The 24,703-nt window shown below is 38.6% G+C and overlaps 1 non-coding gene across 1 annotated transcript; it reads left to right on the top strand.

Moving 5' to 3' along the window:
- The first annotated feature begins 11,227 nt into the window (after window positions 1–11,227).
- Window positions 11,228–11,299, top strand: TRNAS-GGA (transfer RNA serine (anticodon GGA)). Its single transcript has one exon. It is a non-coding gene; the product is annotated as a tRNA-Ser (tRNA).
- Window positions 11,300–24,703: the final 13,404 nt, after the last annotated feature.

The raw sequence follows: 24,703 nt of genomic DNA, 5'->3' as shown, positions 1-24,703 counted from the left end.
TTCTTTTCTTTCTTTTTTTTTTTTTTACTTTATTTTACATTACAATACTGTATTGGTTTTGCCATACATTGACATGAATCCACCACGGGTGTATACAAGCTCCCAATCCTGAATCCCCCTCCCACCTCCCACCCCATATCATCTCTCTGGATCATCCCCATGCACCAGCCCCAAGCATCCTGTATCCTGTATCGAACATAGACTGACACTTCGTTTCTTGCATGATAGTATACATGTTTCAATGCCATTCTCCCAAATCATCCCAGCCTCTCCCTCTCCCTCAGAGTCCAAAAGTCTGTTCCATACATCTTTTGCTGTCTCGCATCCAGGGTCATCATTACCATCTTTCTAAATTCCGTATATATGTGTCAGTATACTGTATTGGTGTTTTTCTTTCTGGCTTACTTCACTCTGAATAATCAGCTTCAGTTTCATCCATCTCATTAGAACTGATTCAAATGTATTCTTTTTAATGGCTGAGTAATACTCCATTGTGTATATGTACCACAGCTTTCTTATCCATTCATCTGCTGATGGACATCTAGGTTGTTTCCATGTCCTGGCTATTATAAACAGTGCTGCAATGAATATTGGGGTACATGTGTCTCTTTCAATTCTGATTTCCTTGGTGTGTATGCCCAGCAGTGGGATTGCTGGGTCATAAGGCAGCTCTATTTGCAATTTTTTAAGGAATCTCCACACTGTTTTCCATAGTGGCTGTACTAGATTGCATTCCCACCAACAGTGTAAGAGGGTTCCCTTTTCTCCACATCCTCTCCAGCATTTATTGCTTGTAGACTTTTGGATTGCAGCCATTCTGACTGGTGTGAAATGGTACCTCATTGTGGTCTTGATTTGCATTTCTCTGATAATGAGTGATGTTGAGCATCTTTTCATGTGTTTGTTAGCCATCCTTATGTCTTCTTTGGAGAAATGCTTATTTAGTTCTTTGGCCCATTTTTTGATTGGGTCGTTTATTTTTCTGGAGTTGAGCTGCATAAGTTGCTTGTATATTTTTGAGATTAGTTGTTTGTCAGTTGCTTCATTTGCTATTATTTTCTCCCATTCAGAAGGCTGTCTTTTCACTTTACTTATAGTTTCCTTTGTTGTGCAGAAGCTTTTAATTTTAATTAGATCCCATTTGTTTATTTTTGCTTTTATTTCCAGTATTCTGGGAGGTGGATCATAGAGGATCCTGCTGTGATTTATATCGGAGAGTGTTTTGCCTATGTTCTCTTCTAGGAGTTTTATAGTTTCTGGTCTTACATTTAGATCTTTAATCCATTTTGAGTTTATTTTTGTGTGTGGTGTTAGAAAGTGATCTAGTGTCTGGTGTTAGAAAGTGATCTAGTGTCATTCTTTTACAAGTGGTTGACCAGTTTTCCCAGCACCACTTGTTAAAGAGATTGTCTTTACTCCATTGTATATTCTTGCCTCCTTTGTCGAAGATAAGGTGTCCATAGGTGTGTGGATTTATCTCTGGGCTTTCTATTTTGTTCCATTGATAGATATTTCTGTCTTTGTGCCAGTACCATACTGTCTTGATGACTGTGGCTTTGTAGTAGAGCCTGAAGTCAGGCAAGTTGATTCCTCTACTTTCATTCTTCTTTCTCAAGATTGCTTTGGCAATTCGAGGGTTTTTGTATTTCCATACAAATCTTGAAATTATTTGTTTAAGTTCTGTTAAAAATAACGCTGGTAGCTTGATTGCATTGAATCTGTAGATTGCTTTGGGTAGTATACTCATTTTCACTATATTGACTCTTCCAATCCATGAACATGGTATATTTCTCCATCTGTTAGTGTCCTCTTTGATTACTTTCATCAGTGTTTTATAGTTTTCAGTATATAGGTCTTTAGTTTCTTTAGGTAGAGATATTCCTAAGTATTTTATTCTTTCCGTTGCAATGGTGAATGGAACTGTTTCCTTAATTTCTTTTTCTACTTTCTCATTATTAGTGTAAAGGAATGCAAGGGATTTCTGAGTGTTGATTTTATATCCTGCAACTTTACTATATTCATTGATTAGCTCTAGTAATTTTCTGCTGGAGTCTTTAGGGTTTTCTATGTAGAGGATCATGTCATCTGCAAGCAGTGAGAGTTTTACTTCTTTTCTAATTTGGATTCCTTTTATTTCTTTTTCTGCTCTGATTTCTTTTTCTACTATGTTGAATAATAGCAGTGAAAGTGGGCACCCTTGTCTTGTTCCTGACTTTAGGGGAAATGCTTTCAATTTTTCACCATTGAGGATAATGTTTGCTGTGGGTTTGTCATATATAGCTTTTATTATGTTGAGGTATGTTCCTTCTACTCCTGCTTTCTGGAGAGTTTTTATCATAAATGGATGTTGAATTTTGTCAAAGGCCTTCTCTGCATCTATTGAGATAATCATATGGCGTTTATTTTTCAATTTGTTAATGTGGTGAATTACATTGATTGATTTGTGGATATTGAAGAATCCTTGCATCCTTGGGATAAAGCCCACTTGGTCATGGTGTATGATCTTTGCAATGTGTTGTTGGATTCTGATTGCTAGAATTTTGTTAAGGATTTTTGCATCTATGTTCATCAGTGATATTGGCCTGTAGTTTTCTTTTTTGTGTGGCATCTTTGTCAGGTTTTGGTATTAGGGTGATGGTGGCCTCATAGAATGAGTCTGGAAGTTTACCTTCCTCTGCAATGTTCTGGAAGAGTTTGAGTAGGATAGGTGTTAGGTCTTCTCTAAATTTTTGGTAGAATTCAGCTGTGAAGCTGTCTGGACCTGGGCTTTTGTTTCCTGGAAGATTTCTGATTACAGTTTCAATTTCCATGCTTGTGATGGGTCTGTTCAGATTTTCTATTTCTTCCTGGTTCAGTTTTGGAAAGTTGTACTTTTCTAAGAATTTGTTCATTTCTTCCACGTTGTCCATTTTATTGGCATATAATTGCTGATAGTAGTCTCTTATGATACTTTGTATTTCTGTGTTGTCTGTTGTGATCTCTCCACTTTCATTTCTAATTTTATTGATTTGATTTTTCTCTCTTTGTTTCTTGATGAGTCTAGCTAATGGTTTGTCAATTTTATTTATCCTTTCAAAGAACCAGCTTTTTGCTTTGTTGATTTTTGCTATGGTCTCTTTTGTTTCTTTTGCATTTATTTCTGCCCTAATTTTTAAGATTTCTTTCCTTCTACTAACTCTGGGGTTCTCCATTTCTTCCTTTTCTAGTTGCTTTAGATGTAGAGTTAGGTTATTTATTTGACTTTTTTCTTGTTTCTTGAGGTATGCCTGTATTGCTATGAACTTTCCTCTAAGCACTGCTTTTATAGTGTCCCATAGGTTTTGGTTTGTTGTGTTTTCATTTGCATTCATTTCTATGCATAATTTGATTTCTTTTTTGAATTGTCCTGTGATTTGTTGGCTATTTAGCAGCGTGTTGTTCAGCCTCCATATGTTGGGATTTTTCATAGTTTTTCTCCTGTAATTGAGATTTAATCTTAGTGCATTATGGTCAGAAAAGATGCTTGGAATGATTTCTATTTTTTTGAATTTATCAAGGTTAGATTTATGGCCCAGGATGTGATCTATCCTGGAAAAGGTTCCGTGAGTACTTGAGAAAAAGTTGAAATTCATTGTTTTGGGGTGTAATTTCCTGTAGATATCAATTACATCTAACTGGTCTATTGTATCATTTAAAGTTTGTGTTTCCTTGTTAATTTTCTGTTTAGTTGATCTGTCCATAGATGTGAGGGGGTATTAAAGACTCCCACTATTATTGTGTTATTGTTAATGTCCCCTTTCATGCTTGTTAGCATTTGTCTTACATATTGTGGTGCTCCTATGTTGGGTGCATATGTATTTATAATTGTTATATCTTCTTCTTGGATTGATCCTTTGATCATTATGTAGTGGCCTCCTTTGTCTCTTTTCACAGCCTTTATTTTAAAGTCTATTTTATCAGAGATGAGTATTGCCACTCCTGCTTTCTTTTGGTCTCTATTTGCATGGAATATCTTTTTCCAGCCCTTCACTTTCAGTCTGTATGTGTCCCTTGTTTTGAGGTGGGTCTCTTGTAGGCAGCATATATAGGCATCTTGTTTTTGTATCCATTCAGCCAGTCTTTGCCTTTTGGTTGGGGCATTCAACCCATTTATGTTTAAGGTAATTATTGATAAGTGTGATCCCGTTGCCATTTACTTTATTGTTTTGGGTTCAGGTTTATACACCCTTTTTGTGTTTCCTGTCTAGAGAATATCCTTTAGTATTTGTTGGAGAGCTAGTTTGATGGTGCTGAATTCTCTCAGCTTTTGCTTCTCTGTAAAGCTTTTGATTTCTCCTTCATATTTGAATGAGATCCTTGCTGGGTACAGTTATCTTGGCTGTAGGTTATTTTCTTTCATCATTTTAAGTATGTCTTGCCATTCCCTCCTGGCTTGAAGAATTTCTATTGAAGATCTGCAGTTATCCTTATGGGAACCCCCTTGTGTGTTATTTGTTGTTTTTCCCTTGATGCTTTTAATATTTGTTCTTTGTGTTTGGTCTTTGTTAATTTGATTAATATATGTCTTGGGGTGTTTCGCCTTGGGTTTATCCTATTTGGAACTCTCTGTGTTTCTTGGACTTGGCTGATTATTTCCTTCCCCATTTTAGGGAAGTTTTCAACTATTATCTGCTCAAGAATTTTCTCATAGTCTTTCTTCTTGTCTTCTTCTTCTGGGACTCCTATAATGCGAATGTTGGAGCATTTCATATTGTCCTGGAGGTCTCTGAGATTGTCCTCATTTCTTTTAATTCATTTTTCTTTTTTTCTCTCTGATTCACTTATTTCTACCATTCTATCTTCTAATTTCACTAATCCTATCTTCTGCCTCCGTTATTCTACTATTTGTTGCCTCCAGAGTGTTTCTGATCTCATTTATTGCATTATTCATTATATAGTGACTCTTTTTTATTTCTTCTAGGTCCTTGCTAAACCTTTCTTGCATCTTCTCAATCCTTGTCTCTAGGCTATTTATCTGTGATTCCATGTTGATTCCAGATTTTGGATCATTTTCACTATCAATATTCAGAATTCTTTCTCAGGTAGATTCCCTATCTCCTCCTCTTTGGTTTGGTTTGGTAGGCATTTCTCCTGTTCCTTTACCTGCTGGGTATTCCTCTGTCTCTTCATCTTGGTTATATTGCTGCATTTGGGCTGGCCTTTCTATATTCTGGGAATTTGTGGAGTTCTCTTTATTATGGAGTGTCCTCACTGTGGGTGGGGTTGTATCAGTGGCTTGTCAATGTTTCTTGGTTATGGAGGCTTGTGTTGGAGTTCTGGTGGGTGGAGCTGGATTTCTTCTCTCTGGAGTGCTATGAATTGTCCAGTAATGGGTTGTGAGACGTCAATGGTTTTGGAGTAGTTTTGAGCTGCCTGTATATTGAAGCCCAGGGAGTGTGTTCCTGTGTTGCTGGAGAATTTGCATGGTATGTCTTGCTCTGGAACTTGTTGGCCCTTGGGTGGAGCTTGGTTTCAGTGTAGGTATGGAGGTGTTTGATGAGCTCCTATTGATTAATGTTCCCTGGATTCAGGATTTCTCTGATGTTCTTAGGATTTGGACTTAAGCCTCCTGTTTCTGGTTTTCAGTTTTATTTTTACCCTAGCCTCAGAACTTCTCCATCTATACAGCACTGATGATAAAGCATCTAGGTTAAAGATGAAAGGTTTCTCCACATTGAGAGTCACCCATAGAGGTTCACTGAGTTACATGGAGAAGAGAAGAGGGAGGGGATAGTTAGAGGTGACTGGAATGAGATGAGGTGTGATCTAAAGAGGAGAGAGCATGCTAGCCAGTAATCACATCCTTATGTACGCTCCACAGTCTGGACCACTCAGAGGTGTTCACGGAGTTATACATGGAAGAGGAGAGGGAGGAAGTAGACAGAGGTGGCCAGGAGGATAAAAGAGGGAAATGAAAAGGAGAGAGAGAGATCCAGCCAGTAACCAGTTTCCTGAGTGTTCTCCACCATCTGGAACACACAGAGATTCACAGGGTTGGGTAGAGAAGAGAAGGGGGAGGGAGGAGACAGAGGACACCTGGTGGAAAAAAAGGAGAGTCCAAAGGAGGGGAGAGTGGTCAAGCCAGTAATCTCGCTCTCAGGTAAAATTGGGTACTGAAGATTGGGTTTTTACATGTATGGAATTAACAAAAAATAACAAAAAGCAAAGATTAAAAATCTGGAGTAGAGATTGGATTTTCAACAATACAATATTAAAAAAAAGAAGAAGAGGAAAAAAAGTAAGAAAAAAACAAATGAACGAAACAAACAAACAAAAAACAAAGCCACAAGAATTATTAATAATAATAATTAGAGAAAGAGTACTTAAAAATTTAAGAAAGTTAAAAAAAAGGAAAAAAAAAGAAGAAAATCATGCAACCCCATCAACTAAAAAAAAAAAAAAAAAAAGATTGTAAAGGTATATCTGGCCCTTTCTCTGGTGTTGTGGGTTGTGTGGGGTCACTTCCAAGGCGGTTCCCTCTGTTTAACTTCCTCTGTTTGCTCGTCTCTTCAGTGTCTGATTTCCATCTTGACACCGGGAGGGCGGTGGTGGACACACTAGGTTCACTATTCAGTCGCGCTGTGGGGAGGGAGGGATGCTGCAAACAAATATTACTGGCGTGTGCTTGCAGTGTCTCGTCCACTCTGGGCTTGCCCCTGCTCGTGGTGCACACCACTCAGGCTCTACGTAGCTCTGCCGGGGAACCGTCTGAGGCCGGCCCGAGGCTTCATGCACCTCCCCGGTCTAAACCGCTCAGGCTCGGCACTCAGGAAGCCCTCAGAGGCACAGATTTGGTTGGGCCTGCGTTTTGTGCCCTTCCCAGGTCTGAGTAGCTCAGGAATTTGGCGAGCGCAATCGCTGTGACTATGGCCTTTCCCTGCTGCTCAGTTTTCTGGTTGTACCGCTGGTGTTCCTTCTCAGGTGGATGATGACTGTCCAGAACCCCAAGAAGTCTTAGTTAACAAAGAAGCCTGCTTGCATTTTGGTAGGTAATGTCTCTCTTGGGCTGCAATTGCCCCCTTCCAGCCCTTAAGTCTCTGGCTGCCTGTCACCGGAGGGGGATGGTCTGCAGCCTGCTATTTCCGATCCATCCTTTTTTCTGTGTGTGGTCCCGGCAGTGTCTTATGTTTGAGCGTTTCGCGTGGTAGCTATCCCACAGTCTGGTTTGCTAGCCCAAGTTAGTTTGCTCTGTCCACGTGCGGGGCGTTCCAGCCTGATTCTCAAAAAAGCACTGCAGCCCGCGCCTCCTGTGGCCCAATTCTTAAAAAGCACTGCAGCTGCGCCTCCTGCTCCTCCCTGCCCAGCCCCCACTTGCTAGTGGCGGATGCAGGCGTCTGCGCTGCTTTTCCGCTGGGGGAGTTACTGTAGGGCTCATAATCTGTTGGTTTTAATTATTTATTTATTTTTCCTTCCTGTTATGTTGCCCTCTGTGCTTCCAAAGCTCGCCACAGACTCGGCTGCGAGAATGTTTCCTGGTGTTTGGAAACCTCTCTTTTTAAGAGTCTCTTCCCAGGACGGGATTCCCTTCCCAGGACGGAGCTCCCTCCCTACCTCCTTTGTCTCTCTTTTCGTCTTATTATATTTTTTCCTACCTGTTTTTGAAGCCAATGATCTGCTTTGCTGGGTGCCTGATGTCCTCTGCCAGCATTCAGAAGTTGTTTTGTGGAATTTACTCAGCGCTGAAATGTTCTTTTGATGAATTTTTGAGGGAGAATGTGGTCTCCCCATCCTATTCCTCCACCATCTTAGGACCGCCCCCAATTTGTCTTTTCTAAATCCAGCTTCAACATTTGGAAATTCTTGGTTCATTACTACTGAAGCCTGTATTGAAGAATTTTGAGTATTACCTTGCTAGCATGTGAAATGAGCACAATTATACGGCAGTTAGAACATTCTTTGACACTGCCTTTCTTTGAAATTGGAATGAAAACTGACCTTTTCCTGTCCTGTGGCTATTGTTAAGTTTTCCAAATTTGCTGACATATTGAGTGCAGCACTTTAACATCATCTTTTAGGATTTGAAATAACTCAGCTGGAATTCCATCATCTCCACTGGCTTTGTTCATAGTAATGCTTCTAAGGTCCACTTGATTTCAGACTTCAGGATGTCTGGTTCTAGGTGGGTGACCACACCATCGTGGTTATCCAATTCATTAACACTATTCTTTTGTAGGTTTCCTGTGTATTCTTGCCACCTCTTCTTCATCTCTTCTGCTTTTGTTAGATTCTTGTCATTTCTGTCCTTTATTGTGCCCATCATTGCATGAAACGTCACCTTGGTATCTCCAATTTTCCTGAAGAGATCTCACGTTTTGCACATTCTATTGTTTTCCTCTATTTCTTTGCATTGTTCACTTAAGAAAGCTTTCTTAACTCTCCTTGCTATTCTCTGAAACTGTGCACTCAGTTGGGCATGTGTTTCACTTTCTCCCTTGCCTTTCACTTCTCTTCTTTCCTTGGCTATTTTTTTTTTATTACACACAGCTTTTTTATTCATCTTTAAATGCCTATTTTAGTCCAATTAACTCTAATATTTGCTCATAGCTGGTTACTTCTCCCTTAATTTTATTTATTTTTTAAAATATAAATTTATTTATTTTAATTGGAGGCTAATTACTTTACAATATTGCAAGACTGGCATTGTAACATGTATAATTTCAAATATGAAATGAATCACCAGTCCAGGTTCGATACATGATACAGGATGCTTGGGGCTGGTGCACTGGGATGACCCAGAGGGATGGTACGGGGAGGGAGGTGGGAGGGGGGTTCAGGATGGGGAACACGTGTACATCCTCAGCTATTTTAAAAGCCTGCTCAGCAACTATTTGCTTTCTTGTATTTCTTTTATTTTGGAAGGTTTTTGTCACCATCTCTTGTACAATGTTATGAACCTCTGTGCATAGATTTTCAGGCATTCTGTCTACCCAGTTTTAATCCCTTGTATCTATTCATCACCTCCACTGTATAATCATAAGGAATTTGATTTAGGGCATACCTGAATGGCCTACTGGTTTTCCCTACTTTCTTCAATTTAAGTCTGAATTTTGCAATAAGGAGCTCATGATCTAGGTCTTGTTTTTGCTGATGGTATAGAGCTTCTGCTCATTCAGCTGCAAAGAATACAGTCAGTCTGATTCTTGTGTTGACCATCTGCTGATGTCCATGGGAAGAATCATCTCTTGTAGTGTTGAAAGTGGGTTTTTGCTATGGCCAGGAAGTTCTCTTGACAAAACTCTGTTAGCCTTTGTCTGCTTCATTTTGTACTCCAAGGCCAAACTTGCCTGTTACTCCAGGTATCTTTTGACTTCCTGCTTTTGCATTCCAATCCCCTATGATTCCTGTTAATTCCAGGAATTCTTGTAGATCTTCATAGAACTTGTCAACTGCAGCCTCTTCAGCATCAGTGATTGAAGCATAGAGTTGAATTACTATAATGTTGAATGGTTTGCCTTGGAAATGAACCAAGATCATTCTGTTGATTTTGAGACTTCACCAAAATACTGCATTTCAGACTCTTGTTGATTATGAGGGTTACTCCATTTCTTCTAAGTGATTCTTGCCCATAGTAGTAGATATAATGGTCATCTGGATTAAAATTGCCTATTTCTTTCCATTCTAGTTCACTAATTCTTAAAATGTCAATGTTCACTTTTGCCATCCCTTGCTTGACTACATCCAGTTTATCTTAATTCATGGATATAACATCTATGTTCCTATCACATGTTCAGATTTACAGCATCAGACATTACTTTCACCACTAGACATCATTTTTTAAGGTATTGAGGGATTATTGTGCAAAAATCAAATCTTCAAAGACATTTAAAAAAGGTTAGATTTTAGTGAGTGATGCATATAAAAACTAACAGCAGGCCTGGTACCTATCAGCTCAGTTCAGTAACTCAGTCACGTCCAACTCTTGACGACCCCATGGACTGCAGCACGCCAGGCTTCCCTGTCCATCACTAACTGTCAGGGCCTGCTCAAACTCCTTGAGCTTGCTCACACTCATGTCCATTGAGTTGGTGATGCCATCCAAACATCTTATCCTCTGTCTTCCTCTTATCCTCCCACCTTCAATCTTTCCCAGCATCAGGGTCTTTTCCAATGAGTCAGTTCTTTGCATCAGGTGGCCAGTATTGAAGCTTCAGCTTCAGCATCAGTCCTTCTGATGAATATTTAGGACTGATTACCTTTAAGGTTGACTGGTTGAATCTCCTCTCTCCAACTCCACAGTTCAAAAGCATCAGTTCTTCAGTTCTCAGCTTTCTTTACTATCCAACTCTTACATCCATACACGACTACTGAATAAAAAACAAAGCTTTGACTAGACAGACTTTTGTTGGCAAAGTAATGTCTCTGCTTTTTAATATGCTGTCTAGGTTTCTAGGTTGGCCACAGCTTTTCTTCCAAGGAGCAAGCGACTTTTAATTTCATGGTTGCAGTCACAATCTGCAGTGATTTTGGAAACCCCCAAAATAAAAAAGTCTCTCACTGTTTACATTATTTCCCCATCTATTTGCCATGAAGTGATGGGACCCAATGCCATGATCTTCGGTTTTTGAATATTGAATTTTAAGCCAGCTTTTTCACTCTCTTCTTTCACTTTCATCAAGAGGCTCTTCAGTTCCTCTTTGTTTTCTGCCATAAAGGTAATGCCATCTGCATATCTGAGGTTATTCATAATTATCCCAGCAATCTTGCTTCCAGCATGTGCTTCATCCAGCCCAGCATTTCACATGATGTACTCTGCGTGTAAGTTAATAAATTAATAAAGCAGGGTGACAATATACAGCCTTGATGTACTCCTTTCCCAGTTTGGACCAACCTACTGTTCCATGTCTGGTTCTACCTGTTGCTTCTTGACCTCCATATAGATTTCTCAGGCAGAAGGCAAAGTGTTATGGTATGCCCATCTCTTGAAGAATTTTTCCAGTTTGTTTTGATTCACATAATCACAGGCTTTGGTGAAACAAAAATAGATGTTGTTCTAGAACTCTCTTGCTTTTCCTAGGATCTAACCGATGTTGGCAATTTGATCTCTGGTGCCTCTGCCTTTCCTAAATCCAGCTTGAACATCTGAAACTTCTCAATTCACATACTGTTGAAGCCTAGCTTGGAGAATTTTGAGCAGTACTTTGCCAGAGTGTGAGATGAGTGCAATTGTGCGGTAGTTTTAACATTCTTTGGCATTGCCTTTCTTTGGGCTTCCCTGTTGGCTCAGAGGTTAAAGCGTCTGCCTGGAATGCAGGAGACCCGGGTTCGATCCCTGGGTTGGGAAGATCCCCTGGAGAAGGAAATGGCAACCCACTCCAGTATTCTTGCCTGGAGAATCCCATGGAGGAAGAAGGAAACGGCAACCCACTCCAGTACTCTTACTTGGAGAATCCCATGAAGGGAGGAGCCTGGTAGGCTACAGTCCATGGGGTCGCAAAGAGTCGGACAGGACTGAGCGACTTCACTTTCACTTTCTTTGGGATTGGAGTGAAAACTGACCTTTTCCAGTCCTGTGGCCATTGCTGAGTGTTCCAAACTTGCTGGCATATTGAGTTCAGCACTTTAATAGTATCATTTTTTAGGACTCAAAATAGCTCAACTGGAATTATATCATCTCCACTGGCTTTGTTCGTAGTGATGCTTCCTAAGGACCACTTGACTTTGGACTCCAGGATGTATGACTCTAGGTGAGTGATCACACCATCATGGTTATCTCATCATTAAAGTCATTTTTTTTTTTTTTTACAGTTCTGTTTATTCTTGCCACCTTTTAAAATCATCTTCTGCTTCTGTTAGCTCCATATTGTTTCTGTCCTTTTTTGTGCCCATCTTTTCATGAAATGTTCCCTTGGTATCTCTAATTTTCTTGAAGAGATCTCTAGTCTTTCTATTTCTTTGCGTTGATCACTGAGGAATGCTTTCTTATCTCTCTTTGCTATTTTTTGGGACTCTGCATTCAAATGGGTGTATCGTTCCTTTTCACCTCTGCCTTAAGCTTCTCTTCTTTTCTCAGCTACTTGTAAGTCCTCTTTAGAAAACCATTTTCCTTGTTGCATTTCTTTTTCTTGGCAATATTTTTGATTACTGCCTCCTGTACAATGTCATGAACCTCTGTCCATATTTTTTCAGGCACTCTATCATATTCAGTCCTTTGAATCTATTTGTCACTTCCACTGTATAATCATAAGGGATTTGATTTAGGTCATACCTGAATGGCCTAATGGTTTTCCCTATTTTATTCAAGTCTGAATTTGGCAATAAGGAGTTTATGATCTGAGCCACAGTCAGCTCCCTGTCTTGTTTTTGCTGACTGTATGCAGCTTCTCCATCTTTGGCTGAAAAGAATATAATCAATCTGATTTTAGTATTGACCATCTGGTGATGTCCATGTGTAGAGTTGTCTCTTGTGTTGTTGGAAGAGGGTGTTTGCTATGGCTAGTGCATTCTCTTGGAAAAACTCTGTTAGCCTTTGACCTGCTTCATTCTGTACTCCAAGGCCAAACTTGCTCGTTACTCCAGGTGTCTCTTGATTTACGATTTTTGCATTCCAACCCTCTATGATATAAAGGACATCTTTATTTTGGTGTTAGTTGTAGAAGGTCTTGTAGATCCTCATAGAACTGTTCAGCTTCAGCTTCTTCAGCATTAGTGGTTGGGGGCATAGACTTGGATTACTGTGATATTGAATGGCTTGCCTTGAAATTGAACAGAGATCATTCTGTCGTTTTTAAGATTGCACCCAAGTACTGCATTTCAGACTCTTTTGTTGACTGTGATGACTACTCCATTTCTTCTAAGGGATTCTTGCCCACAGTAGTAGATATAATGGCCATCTGGGTTAAATTCACCAATTCCAGTCCATTTTAGTTCACTGATACCTAAAATGCTGATGTTCAATCTTGCCATCCCCTGTTTGACCACTTCCAATTTACCTTGATTCATGGACCTAACATTCCAGGTTCCTATGCAATATTGCTGTTTACAGCATCAGATTTTACTTCCATCACTAGTTACATTCAGAACTGGATGTTGTTTTCACTTTGGCTCTGTATCTTCATTCTCTATGGAGTTATTTCTCTATTCTTCTCAAGTACCATATTGGGGACCTATCGACCTGGGGAGTTCATCTTTCAGTGTTCTATCTTTTTGTCTTTTCATACTGTTCATGGGGTTCTCAATGCAAGAATACTGAAGTGATTTGCCATTCCATTTTCAAGTGGACTGTGTTTTGTCAGAACTCTCCACCATGATCCTTCCATCTTGAGTGGCCCTACACGACATGCCTCATAATTCATTGAGTTAGACAAGTCTATGGTCCATGTGATCAGTTTGGTTAGTTTTCTCTGAGTGTTTGAGTGTCCTCTGTGGAGGTACAGTTCAGCACTTGCCTGCCATGGGGACAGGGCTCTGGCTGCAGCAGACCTGTGTCATACTGCATGTGGCATAAGCCCCCTTGGAGGAGGTCACGATTAGCCCCAACACAGAGCCACTGAACAGCCGACTCACAAACTGCAGGACAATTATACCAAAGAAATTCTCACACTGTTAAGAACGTTCCAGGTTCTAAGACCCACAGCAGGTATTCCAACCTGGCGATCTGGCAAAGAGATTGAGAAACCCCAGGGAATTTGACTTTGGAGGACAGTGGGATTTGATTACAGAACTTCCACAGGGTTAGGGAAATGGACTCTTAGGGGGTACAACAAAAACTTTGTGCACACCAGGAGCCAGGAGAAAGGAACAGTGTCCCCACAAGAGACTGAGTCAGACTTGCCTGTGAGTGTCCAGGAGTCTTCACTGAAGGCCTGGGTTGACAGTTTGGCCTCAGGCCAAACAACAGGGAAGGGACACAGCTCGAGTCATCAACAGAAAATTGAATTAAAGATTTACTGAACATGACCCAGCCCATCAGAACAAGACCCAGTTTCTAGTACCTATACTCTTTACCTAATCAAAATAAGTCATCTCACTGGAAATAGTTAACCATGTTCCCTCTGATTTGACCTGTGCAAACTAAGAATACAATAAAATTAATTTCTATTTCCATATGCCAACTTTAATTGTGAAAATCTTTAATAAAGGAAGCAATTTGAAGAGATTTCCAACATAAACTGTGTTCCTGAATATTAAGTGACGATTTTTGATTTCTTAAAAAGCTGCAAACAGAAATATTAATGTATTAGCAGAAGCTTTGTGGCGACCCCTTTAAACAAGCTCAGAGATAAGTTTCTTGTGCATCTTCCCATTTTTTAGTAAAAGAAGGGAACTCAGATATTCCCACAGATATACCATATGAACCACAAGCTATAACTAAATCTAAAATAAGAAATAATCACTCATTTAGATAAATGGCTCAGCCAAGAATATTTCTAGAAAGAAAGTGGATATGTGTATAAAACCATTACTGCTGGGCTTCAGAAATTAAAAAGCCAGAAGTAAAAGGAAATGTAAGTTATGAACCATAAGCAGTTTGAAATCCTACGGAGTTAGGTAAATGACAGGGGGAAAAATTGATCAGTATTTTCTCAATGCCTTTTCTTTCATTACTGGAAAGCTCATGTACAAATTTTGGTGCATGTCAATCATACTTCAAATGAGAATTTCAAAGAATTATAAACTAAAATGTATACACATACTCTAAAATGACTAAATTGATGAGTGACTATAGCTTTGTAGTAGAGCCTGAAGTCAGGCTGGTTGATTCCTCCAGTTCCATTCTTCTTTCTCAAGATTGCTTGGCTATTTGAGGTTTTTTGTATTTCCATACAAATTGTGAAATTATTTTTTCCAGCTCTGTGACAAATGCCGTTGGTAGCTTGATAGGGAGTGCATTGAATCTATAGATTGCTTTGGGTAGTATACTCATTTTCACTATATTGATTCTTCCAATCCATGAACATGGTATATTTCTCCATCTATTAGTGTTCTCCTTGATTTCTTTCACCAGGGTTTTATAGTTTTCTATATGTAAGTCTTTAGTTTCTTTAGGTAGATATTTTCTATATATAAGTCTTTAGTTTCTTTAGGTAGATATATTCCTAAGTATTTTATTCTTTTCATTGCAATGGTGAATGGAATTGTTTCCTTAAATTTTCTTTCTATTTTCTCTTTATTAGTGTATAGGAATGCAAGAGATTTCTGTGTGTTGCTTTTATATCCTGCAAATTTACTATATTCATTGATTAGCTCTAGTAATTTTCTGTTGGAGTCTAGGGTTTTCTATGTAGAGGATCATGTCATCTGCAAACAGTGAGAGTTTTACTTCTTCTTTTCCAATTTGGATTCCTTTTATTTCTTTTTCTGCTCTGACTGCCGTGGCCAAAACTTCCAAAACTATGTTGAATAGTAGTGGTGAAAGTGAGCACCCTTGTCTTGTTCCTGACTTTAGGGGAAATGCTTTCAATTTTTCACCATTGAGGATAATGTTTGCTGTGGGTTTGTCATATATAGCTTTTATTATGTTGAGGTATGTTCCTTCTATTCCTGCTTTCTGGGAAGTTTTTATCATAAATGAATGTTGAATTTTGTCAAAGGCTTTCTCTGCATCTATTGACATAATCGTATGGCTTTTATTTTTCAATTTGTTAATGTGGTGTAATACATTTGAATGATTTGCAGATATTGAAGAATCCTTGCATCCCTGGGATAAAGCCCACTTGGTCATGGTGAATGATCTTTGCAATGTGTTGTTGGATTCTGATTGCTAGAATTTTGTTAAGGATTTTTGCATCTATGTTCATCAGTGATATTGGCCTGTAGTTTTCTTTTTTGTGGCACCTTTGTCAGGTTTTGGTATTAGGGTGATGGTGGCCTCATAGAAAGAGTTTGGAAGTTTACCTTCCTCTGCAATATTCTGGAAGAGTTTGAGTTGAATAAGTGTTAGCTCTTCTCTAAAATTTTAGTAGCATTCATCTGTGAAGCCATCTGGACCTGGGCTTTTGTTTGCTGGAAGATTTCTGATTACAGTTTTAATTTCCATGCTTGTGGGTCTGTTAAGATTTTCTATTTCTTCCTGGTTCAGTTTTGGGAAGTTGTACTTTTCTAAGAATTTGTTCATTTCTTCCACGTTGTCCATTTTATTGGCATATAATTGCTGACAGTAGTCTCTTATGATCCATTGTATTTCTGTGTTGTCTGTTGTGATCTCTCCATTTTCATTTCTAATTTTATTGATTTGATTTTTCTCCCTTTGTTTCTTGATGAGTCTGACTAATGGTTTGTCAATTTTATTTATCCTTTCAAAGAACCAGCTTTTGGCTTTGTTGATTTTTGCTATGGTCTCTTTTGTTTCTTTTGCATTTATTTCTGCCCTAATTTTTAAGATTTCTTTCCTTCTACTAACCCTGGGGTTATTCATTTCTTCCTTTTCTAGTTGCTTTAGGTGTATAGTTAGTTGATTTATTTGACTTTTGTCTTGTTTCTTGAGGTATGCCTGTATTGCTATGAACTTTCCCCTTAGCACTGCTTTTACAGTGTCCCACAGGTTTTGGTTGGTTGTGTTTTCATTTTCATTTGTTTCTATACATATTTTGATTTCTTTTTTGAATTCTTCTGTGATTTGTTGGGTATTCAGCACCGTATTGTTCAGCCTCCATATGTTGGGATTTTTAATAGTTTTTCTCCTATAATTGAGATCTAATCTTACTGCATTGTGGTTAGAAAAGATGCTTCGAATGATTTCAATTTTTTTGAGTTTACCAAAGTTAGATTTATGGCCTAGGATGTGATCTATCCTGGGGAAGGTTCCGTGTGAACTCAAGAATAAGGTGAAATTCATTGTTTTAGGGTGAATGTCCTATAGATATCAATTAGGTCTAACTGGTCTATTATATCATGTAAAGTTTGTGTTTCCTTGTTAATTTTCTGTTTTATTGATCTATCCATACGTGTGAGTGGGGTATTAAAGTCTCCCACTATTATTATCTTATTGTTAATTTCCCCTTTCATACTTGTTAGCATTTGTCTTACATATTGCGGTGCTCCTATGTTGGGTGCATATATATTTATAATTGTTATATCTTCTTCTTGAATTGATCCTTTTATCATTATGTAATGGCTGTCTTTGTCTCTTTTTACAGCCCTTGTTTTAAAGTCAATTTTATCTGATATGAGTATTGCTACTCCTGCTTTCTTTTGGTCTCTATTTGCGTGGAATATCTTTTTCTAGCCCTTCACTTTCAGTTTTTATGTGTCCCCTGTTTTGAGGTGGGTCTCTTGTAGACAACATATATAGGGGTCTTGTTTTTGTATCCATTCAGCCAGTCTTTGTCTTTTGGTTGGGACATTCAACCCATTTACGTTTAAGGTAATTACTGATAAGTATGATCCCATTGCCATTTACTTTATTGTTTTGGTTTCGTGTTTATACACCCTTTTAGTGTTTCCTATCTAAAGAAGATCCTTTAGCTTTTGTTGGAGAGCTGGTTTGGTGGTACTATATTCTCTCAGCTTCTGCTTGTCTGTAAAGCTTTTGATTTCTCCTTCATATTTGAATGATATCCTTGTTGTTACAATAATCTAGGCTGTAGGTTATTTCCTTTCATTAGTTTAAGTATGTCCTGCCACTCCCTCCTGGCCTGAAGAGTTTCTATTGAAAGGTCAGCTGTTATCCTTATGGGAATCCCCTTGTGCGTTATTTGTTGTTTTTCCCTTTGCTGCTTTTAATATTTGTTCTTTATGTTTGATCTTTGTTAATTTGATTAATATATGTCTTGGGATGTTTCACCTTGGGTTTATCCTGTTTGGGACTCTCTGGGTTTCTTGGACTTGGGTGATTATTTCCTTCCTCATGTTAGGGGAGTTTTCAACTATTATCTACTCAAGTATTTTCTCATGGTCTTTGTTTTGTCTTCTTCTTCTGGGACTCCTATGATTCGAATGTTAGGGCATTTAACATTTTCACAGAGGTCTCTGAGAATGTTCTCATTTGTTTTAATTCGTTTTTCTTTTTCCTCTCTGATTCATGTATTTCTACCATTCTATCTTCTACCTCACTAATCTTATCTTCTGCTTCCCTTATTCTACTATTTGTCCCCTCCAGAGTGTTTTTTATCTCGTTTACTGCATTATTCATTATATATGACCCTTTTTATTTTTTCTAGGTCTTTGTTAGACCTTTCTTGCATCTTCTCCATCCTTGTCTCCAGGCTATTGTGATTCCATCCTTGTCTCCAGGCTATTGTGATTCCATTTTGTTCTCAAGATTTTGGACCTTTTTCACTATCATTATTCAGAATTTTTATCAGGTAGATTCCCTATCTCTTCCTCTTTTTTTCTTTTTGGTGGTAATTTATTCTGTTCCTTTACCTGCTGGATATTCCTCTGTCTCTTCATCTTGTTTATATTGCTGTGTTTCGGGTGGCCTTTCTGTATTCTGGCAGTTTGTGAAGTTCTCTTTATTGTGGAATTTCCTGGCTGTGGGTGGAGTTGTATGGGTGGCTTGTCAAGGTTTCCTGGTTAGGGAATCTTGTGTCGGTGTTCTGGTGGGTGGAGCTGGATTTCTTCTCTCTGGAGTGCAATGAAGTGTCCAGTAATGAGTTATGAGATGTCAATGGGTTTGGAGTGACTTTGGGCAGCCTGTATATTGAAGCTCAGGGCTGTGTTCCTGTGTTGCTATAAATTTTGTGTGGTATGTCTTGCTCTGGAACTTGTTGGCCCTTGGGTGGTATTTGGTTTTAGTGTAGTTATGGAGGTGTTTGAAGAGTTCCTGTCTATTAATATTCCCTGTAGTCAGAAGTTCTCTGGTGTTCTCAGGATTTGGACTTAAGCCTCCTGCTTCTGGTTTTTAGTTTTATTTTTACAGTAGCCTCAAGACTTCTCTATCTATACAGCACTGTTGATAAAACATCTAGATTAAAGGTGAAAAGTTTCTCCACAGTGAGGGACACCCAGAGAGGTTCCCAGAGTTACATGGAGAAGAGAAGAAGGAGGAGGGAGTTAGAGGTGACCCAAATGAGATGAGGTGGAATCAAAAGAGGAGAGAGCAAGCTAGCCAGTAATCACTTCCTTATGTGCACTCCACAGTCTGGACCACTCAGAGATGTTCACGGAGTCACACAGAGAAGAGAAGAGGGAGGAAGGAGAGAGAGGTGGCCATAAGATAAAGGGGGGAATCAAAAGGAGAGAGACAAATCCCACCAGTAATCAGTTCCCTAAGTGTTCTCCACCTTCCAGAAGACACACAGAGATTCACAGAGTTGGGTAGAGAAGAGAAGGGGGAGGGAGGAGATAGAGGCGACCTGGTGGAGAAAAAGGAGAGAAAGAGGGGGGAGAGAGCAGTCAAGCCAGTAATCTCACTCCCAAGTAAAAATGGGTACTGAAGACTAGGTTCTTAAAGGTACCAAATTGATAACAAATACCATAAAGCAAAGATTAAAAATCTAAAGTAGAGGTTGGATTTTCAAAAATAAAATATTAAAGAAAAAAAGTCACAAAAATTATTATATATATATATATATATATATATATATATATGAAGTTTGGTGTAAATTATAGGGTCTTTTTTTTTGCAAAATAATAATAGGTTATAAAAATGAAAATTAAAGGAGTAAGAGAAGACTTAAAATTAAAAAATAATGGATCATAGTAAAAATAGTAAAAATATATCTAAGACTTTCTCTGGTGTTGTTGTGGGCAGTGTGGGGTCAGTTCATTTCTGGATAGTTCCTTGATCTGGCTTATATTTCTCAAGATCTATAGGCACCTTCCTATGTAGTCGGTACTAACTACAGGGTTTTAATCCACATGTCACTTCCAAGGCAGTTCCCTCTGTTTTAGCTTCTTCTGTTTGCTGGTCTCTTCAGTGTCTAATTTCCACCCTGACACAAGGGGGCGGTGGTGGACACTTTTTAAGGCTCCCTTGTTCAGTTGTGCTGTGGGGAGGGAGGGACACTGCCAACAGATAACACTGGCATGTGCTTGCAGTGACTCAGGCACACTGGGTTTGCCACCGCTCATGGTGCTTGTGCTTTCCCTGTCTACACTGCTTAGGCTCTACGTTGCTCTGCTGAGAACCATCTGAGGCCGGCCCTGGGTTCTGTGCACTTGCCAGGTCTAAGCCACTCAGGTTCAGGTACTAGGGTAGTCCTCAGATGTGCAGACTCAGTTGGGCCTGCGTTTTGTGCCCTTCCCAGGTCCGAGCAGCTCAGGTGACCAGGTGTTCGGCGAGCAAGGTCGCTGTGACTTATCGCCTCCCTCATCCCTGCTGCTTGGTTTTCTGGGTGTACAACCAGCGCAACTTCTCAGGCACATGTTGACTGTCCAGAATCCCAAGAAGTCTTAGCAATGAAGCCTGATTGCAGTTTGGTAGATAATGCCTCTCTAGGACAGCAATTGCCCTTTTCCGGCCCTGGCTGCCCTCTCTTGCCTTTCACCAGAGGAGGATGCCCAGTCTGCAGCCAGCTAGCTCTGCTCAGTCATTTGTTCTGTGAGCAAGCCTGACGGTGTCTTAGGTTAGGGCTTTTTGTGTGGTAGCTATCCTACAGTCTGGTTTTCTAGCCCAAGTTAGCGTCCTCAGATTGCCCTTGGGGCATTCAGGCCTAGTCTTTACTTTAAGCAATGCAGCCCGTGCCTCCCTGCCCAACCCCCGCTTGCTATTGGTGGATGCAGGCGTCTGTGCTGCTTCTCTGCTGGTGGCGTTACCGTTGGGCACATAATCTGTGGGTTTTAATTATTTACTTATTTCTTCCTCCTGGTTATGTTCCTCCTGGTTTCCTCTGTGGTTCCAAGGCTCGCCACAGACTTGGCAGTGAGAGTGTTTCCTGGTGTTTGGAAACTTTTCTCTTTTTTAAGACTCCCTTCCCAGATGGAGCTCCATCCCTACCTCTTTTGTCTCTCATTTTGTGTTTTATATGTTGTCCTACCTCCTTTTGAAGATAATGGGCTGCTTTTCTGGGTGCCTGATATCCTCTGCCGGCATTGAGAAGTTGTTTTGTGGAATTTGCTCAGGGTTCAAATGTTCTTTTGATGAATTTGTGGGGGAGAAAGTGGTCTCCATGTCCTATTCCTCCGCCATCTTAGGACTGCCTCCAAAAAAGCAAATTTTATTTTCAATCCTAACAGAGCTTAGTATAGTTTAGTAGAGCTATGTTAACTAAAAGAAAGCAAATGTGCTGGGATATAGAGGAAGGAGTGGCATGGTAATAGTTGGGAACTTTAATTTTAAAAGAATGAGCAATAAAATTGAAAAGTTATTTCATGCTTATCTTGATCATTCTGCTGTTGACAAACTGGTAACAGCTCTATGACAATAGTTTAAAATTTATCATCTTTTCTAGTAAATCATATTATATCCATTTGTATATCAAGCATGATCCCTATACAGAACTTGACCAATGCAGTTTTTTGTTTTTTATTTTTTTTTGTAAAAAGAATTTCCTATGTGAATAAAATATGCAATGTAAGACATTAATTCAGTTAGGGAAAACAGAAGATTATTGGTGTTTTAAATTATATTCTACTTATTTTAGAGTGTGTTTACTAACATTATCAATTAACCTTTGACTATAAAAGGCTCTTATGTTCATTTTTAATCTAGATTTAAAAATAATTAGATTACCTATAATTTCAAATGAAAAATTGCTTATATTTGTATTCAGCATGCCATAAAGAAAGGTTGTGCTTCTCTTATTACATTGTATAGCCCATTCTCAATCTTAATTATGTTGAATTTAATCTTGTCTCATTGCTAGCCTATTACTTATGCCTCTGAGACCTAAGCACAACAACTTTCTAATTGTCTTGAGAAAAAAAAAATATCTTTTGTGTTGACAACATTTAAGTAATAAGCTGTCATTAAAACAAAATAGAATTCTGACAATATTAAAGAGGCTATGTGCATATTCCCAGTAAAGGACTGAGTAAAAACTGTAGCTATAAGCCTCCTGGAAAGATACTGAAAAATATGCAAATATTAAAACAAGAAATGTTTTGTTCTACTCTGTCAAGAAGTGAAGTAGGAAAATTATTTGACTTCTGGGAGACAATAATGATTAAAGATAGAGTGTTGTTGTTTTCTAAAAGGGAAAACATAAATGTGCTTACAGGCTTAAAGGATGCAACCAATAAAAGGGAAGATTAAAACTGTAATATTAAAGGGAATGACTAATGAAGCAGAAGAGGGAATGACTAAGGAAGCCGAATCAAGAGAGGGTGGGATCAAAGACCCATATGAGGAATTACACTTTTAAAAAGACTAAAAGAGATGAGGATAGACAGGAATGCAGGCAAATTTGCACAAAAATACTAAATTTAGTGCTGATCATGCTTACTGACTTCCTATTATCTCCATGAAGAATGAAGCAACATGTTCTGAAAGAATTAAATCCATTAAATATTTTTAAATGATACATACAAAATTAAAAATGTGTCATTAGACACAAAGTGAATAATAGAACTGAGTCTGAGACATTTGGATATTTGCACTAAATAACATTAAAACAATATGAATGTTTGCAGGTAAAAGCAGAGATGCCTAATTCACCTTGACTTTCAAAGTGCAAGTGTGGCATAAGTAAACACATGCTACAATTAGTTCAATTCAGTTCAGTCGCTCAGTCGGGTCTGACTCTTTGTGACCCCATGAATCGCAGCATGCCAGGCCTCCCTGTCCATCACCAACTCCCGGAGTTCACTAAGACTCACGTCCATCGAGTCAGTGATGGCATCCAGCCATCTCATCCTCTGCCGTCCCCTTCTCCTTCTGCCCCTAATCCCTCCCAACATCAGACTCCTTTCCAATGAGTCAATTCTTCGCATGAGGTAGCCAAAGTACTGGAGTTTCAGCTTCAGAATCATTCCCTCCAAAGAAATCCCAGGGCTGGTCTCCTTCAGAATGGACGGATTGGATCTCCTTGCAGTCCAAGGGACTCTCAAGAGTCTTCTCCAACACCACAGTTCAAAAGCGTCAATTCTTCGGTGCTCAGCTTTAACTAGTACCAAAACAATGATAAACTTAATAATTTTAATGCTTGCTTTGTTCCCTCCATCAAAATTACTCTGTACCACTTAGAGAGATGTTTGAAGTAGTCTATGATAAGCCTTTGTTGATTGAACCTGACCTGCTGAAACAAGAACCTAAAATTCTTAACCTTACTCCAAGAATTTTATGTAATTTAGAAATGTTCAGAAGTCAGTTTAAAACAGTTTCTGTCATTTTTTTTTCCCCTCTGAAAAACAGCTTCATTTCTTGTAAATAATTTCATGGGGAAAGCAAAAGAAGAAAAATATAGAATTATTTTAATTTAAATATTCTCTGTCTACATAGAAATATCATAATCAATTTTAACAAACAACTGGATAATGAAAATTAAATCATTGAGAATGGATTGATTATGTTACATGTTTTCTTTTGAAAGTGAAGGAGTCTGTTTGAAACTGATGAATAAAAACTACTCTGAGTTTAAAAGATCATGACTAAAATGTCAACTAAGTTAATGTAATTTCTATTATCTAGGCTATGATACAATAATATATAATAGGAAAAAGCTTAGAAACTAAACTAGATTTTATTTTAAAGAATATCCAATATGGTTTCTCTTTACATTTTTATTATATGTTAGGGTCAATTTTCAAAGATTGTGCTCCTCCTCATTTTAATAGATATGAAATCTGAGACACTGATTGGATTAAATATTGTGCCCCATGTCTGGGCAACATAACATAAATATTGTGCCCCCTTTTACAATACTTGAGTTTTGTATAAGCGTGTTTCTTATGCACCATGTATGTAAACTTTTCCTTTATAAAGTGATGTGTAGTGTTTCTATTTTATGTAAAATATTGAGTTTTTACTTTAAATATGTGAAACTAGTGGTAAAGAACCCTGCTGCCAATGTAGGAGACATAAGAGATGCAGGTTTGATCCTCAGGTTAGGAAGATCCCCTGGAGGAGGGGATGACAACCCACTCACGTATTCTTGCCTGGAGAGTCCCATAAACAGAGCAGCCTGGCAGGCTACAGTTCACAGTGTCGCACAGAGTCAGACACAACTGAAGTGACTTAGCACATAATACAAAATCATTAATATTATCAATGTATTTACACAACATCGTTTGAACTTTAAAGAGTTAATGCTCTCCATAGAGGTGACAGGATTGCTGCTGCTACTGCTGCTAAGTCGCTTCAGTCGTGTCTGACCCTATGTGACCCCAGAGATGGCAGCCCACCAGGCTCTGCCATTCCTGGGATTTTCCAGGCAAGAACACTGGAGGGTTAGCTACACAAAAAGAAAAGATATGCATATACAGATAGTGTGGACCATCAAGAGAATCATGCTGAATTATCAAATCAGAGTAGGTGATTGATCCCATGAGTGGTATTACTTATTTTTTTTCTTTTTTTAAATATAAATTTATTTATTTTAATTGGAGGTTAATTACTTTACAATATTGTATTGGTTTGCCAAGAGTGGTATTACTTATAAAGACTCTTTATAGAGAGTCTTTAGAAAGCATAGCTTACAAAGCAACTTGAAAAAGTACAATTGCTCTTAAGATTTGACTAGTTTGGGTAGATGAGTCTGTAATGGAAAGTCTATAATGGAAAGTCAATTCACATTTTCTTCTCAGTAAGAACAAACAAACAAACAAAAAATAGGTGCAAGCTACTTTCACCTGTGAGTAAAGTTCGGAAAATTTTTATATGCTTGTAATAAGTGCAAGAGAAATACCAGAGAAGACTCTACATATG

Source organism: Budorcas taxicolor, chromosome X, assembly GCF_023091745.1.
Source record: "Budorcas taxicolor isolate Tak-1 chromosome X, Takin1.1, whole genome shotgun sequence".
Classification (NCBI taxonomy): domain Eukaryota; kingdom Metazoa; phylum Chordata; class Mammalia; order Artiodactyla; family Bovidae; genus Budorcas; species Budorcas taxicolor.
The sequence above is the reverse complement of the archived record's forward strand: the minus strand, read 5'-3'. Positions and strand labels throughout refer to the sequence as shown.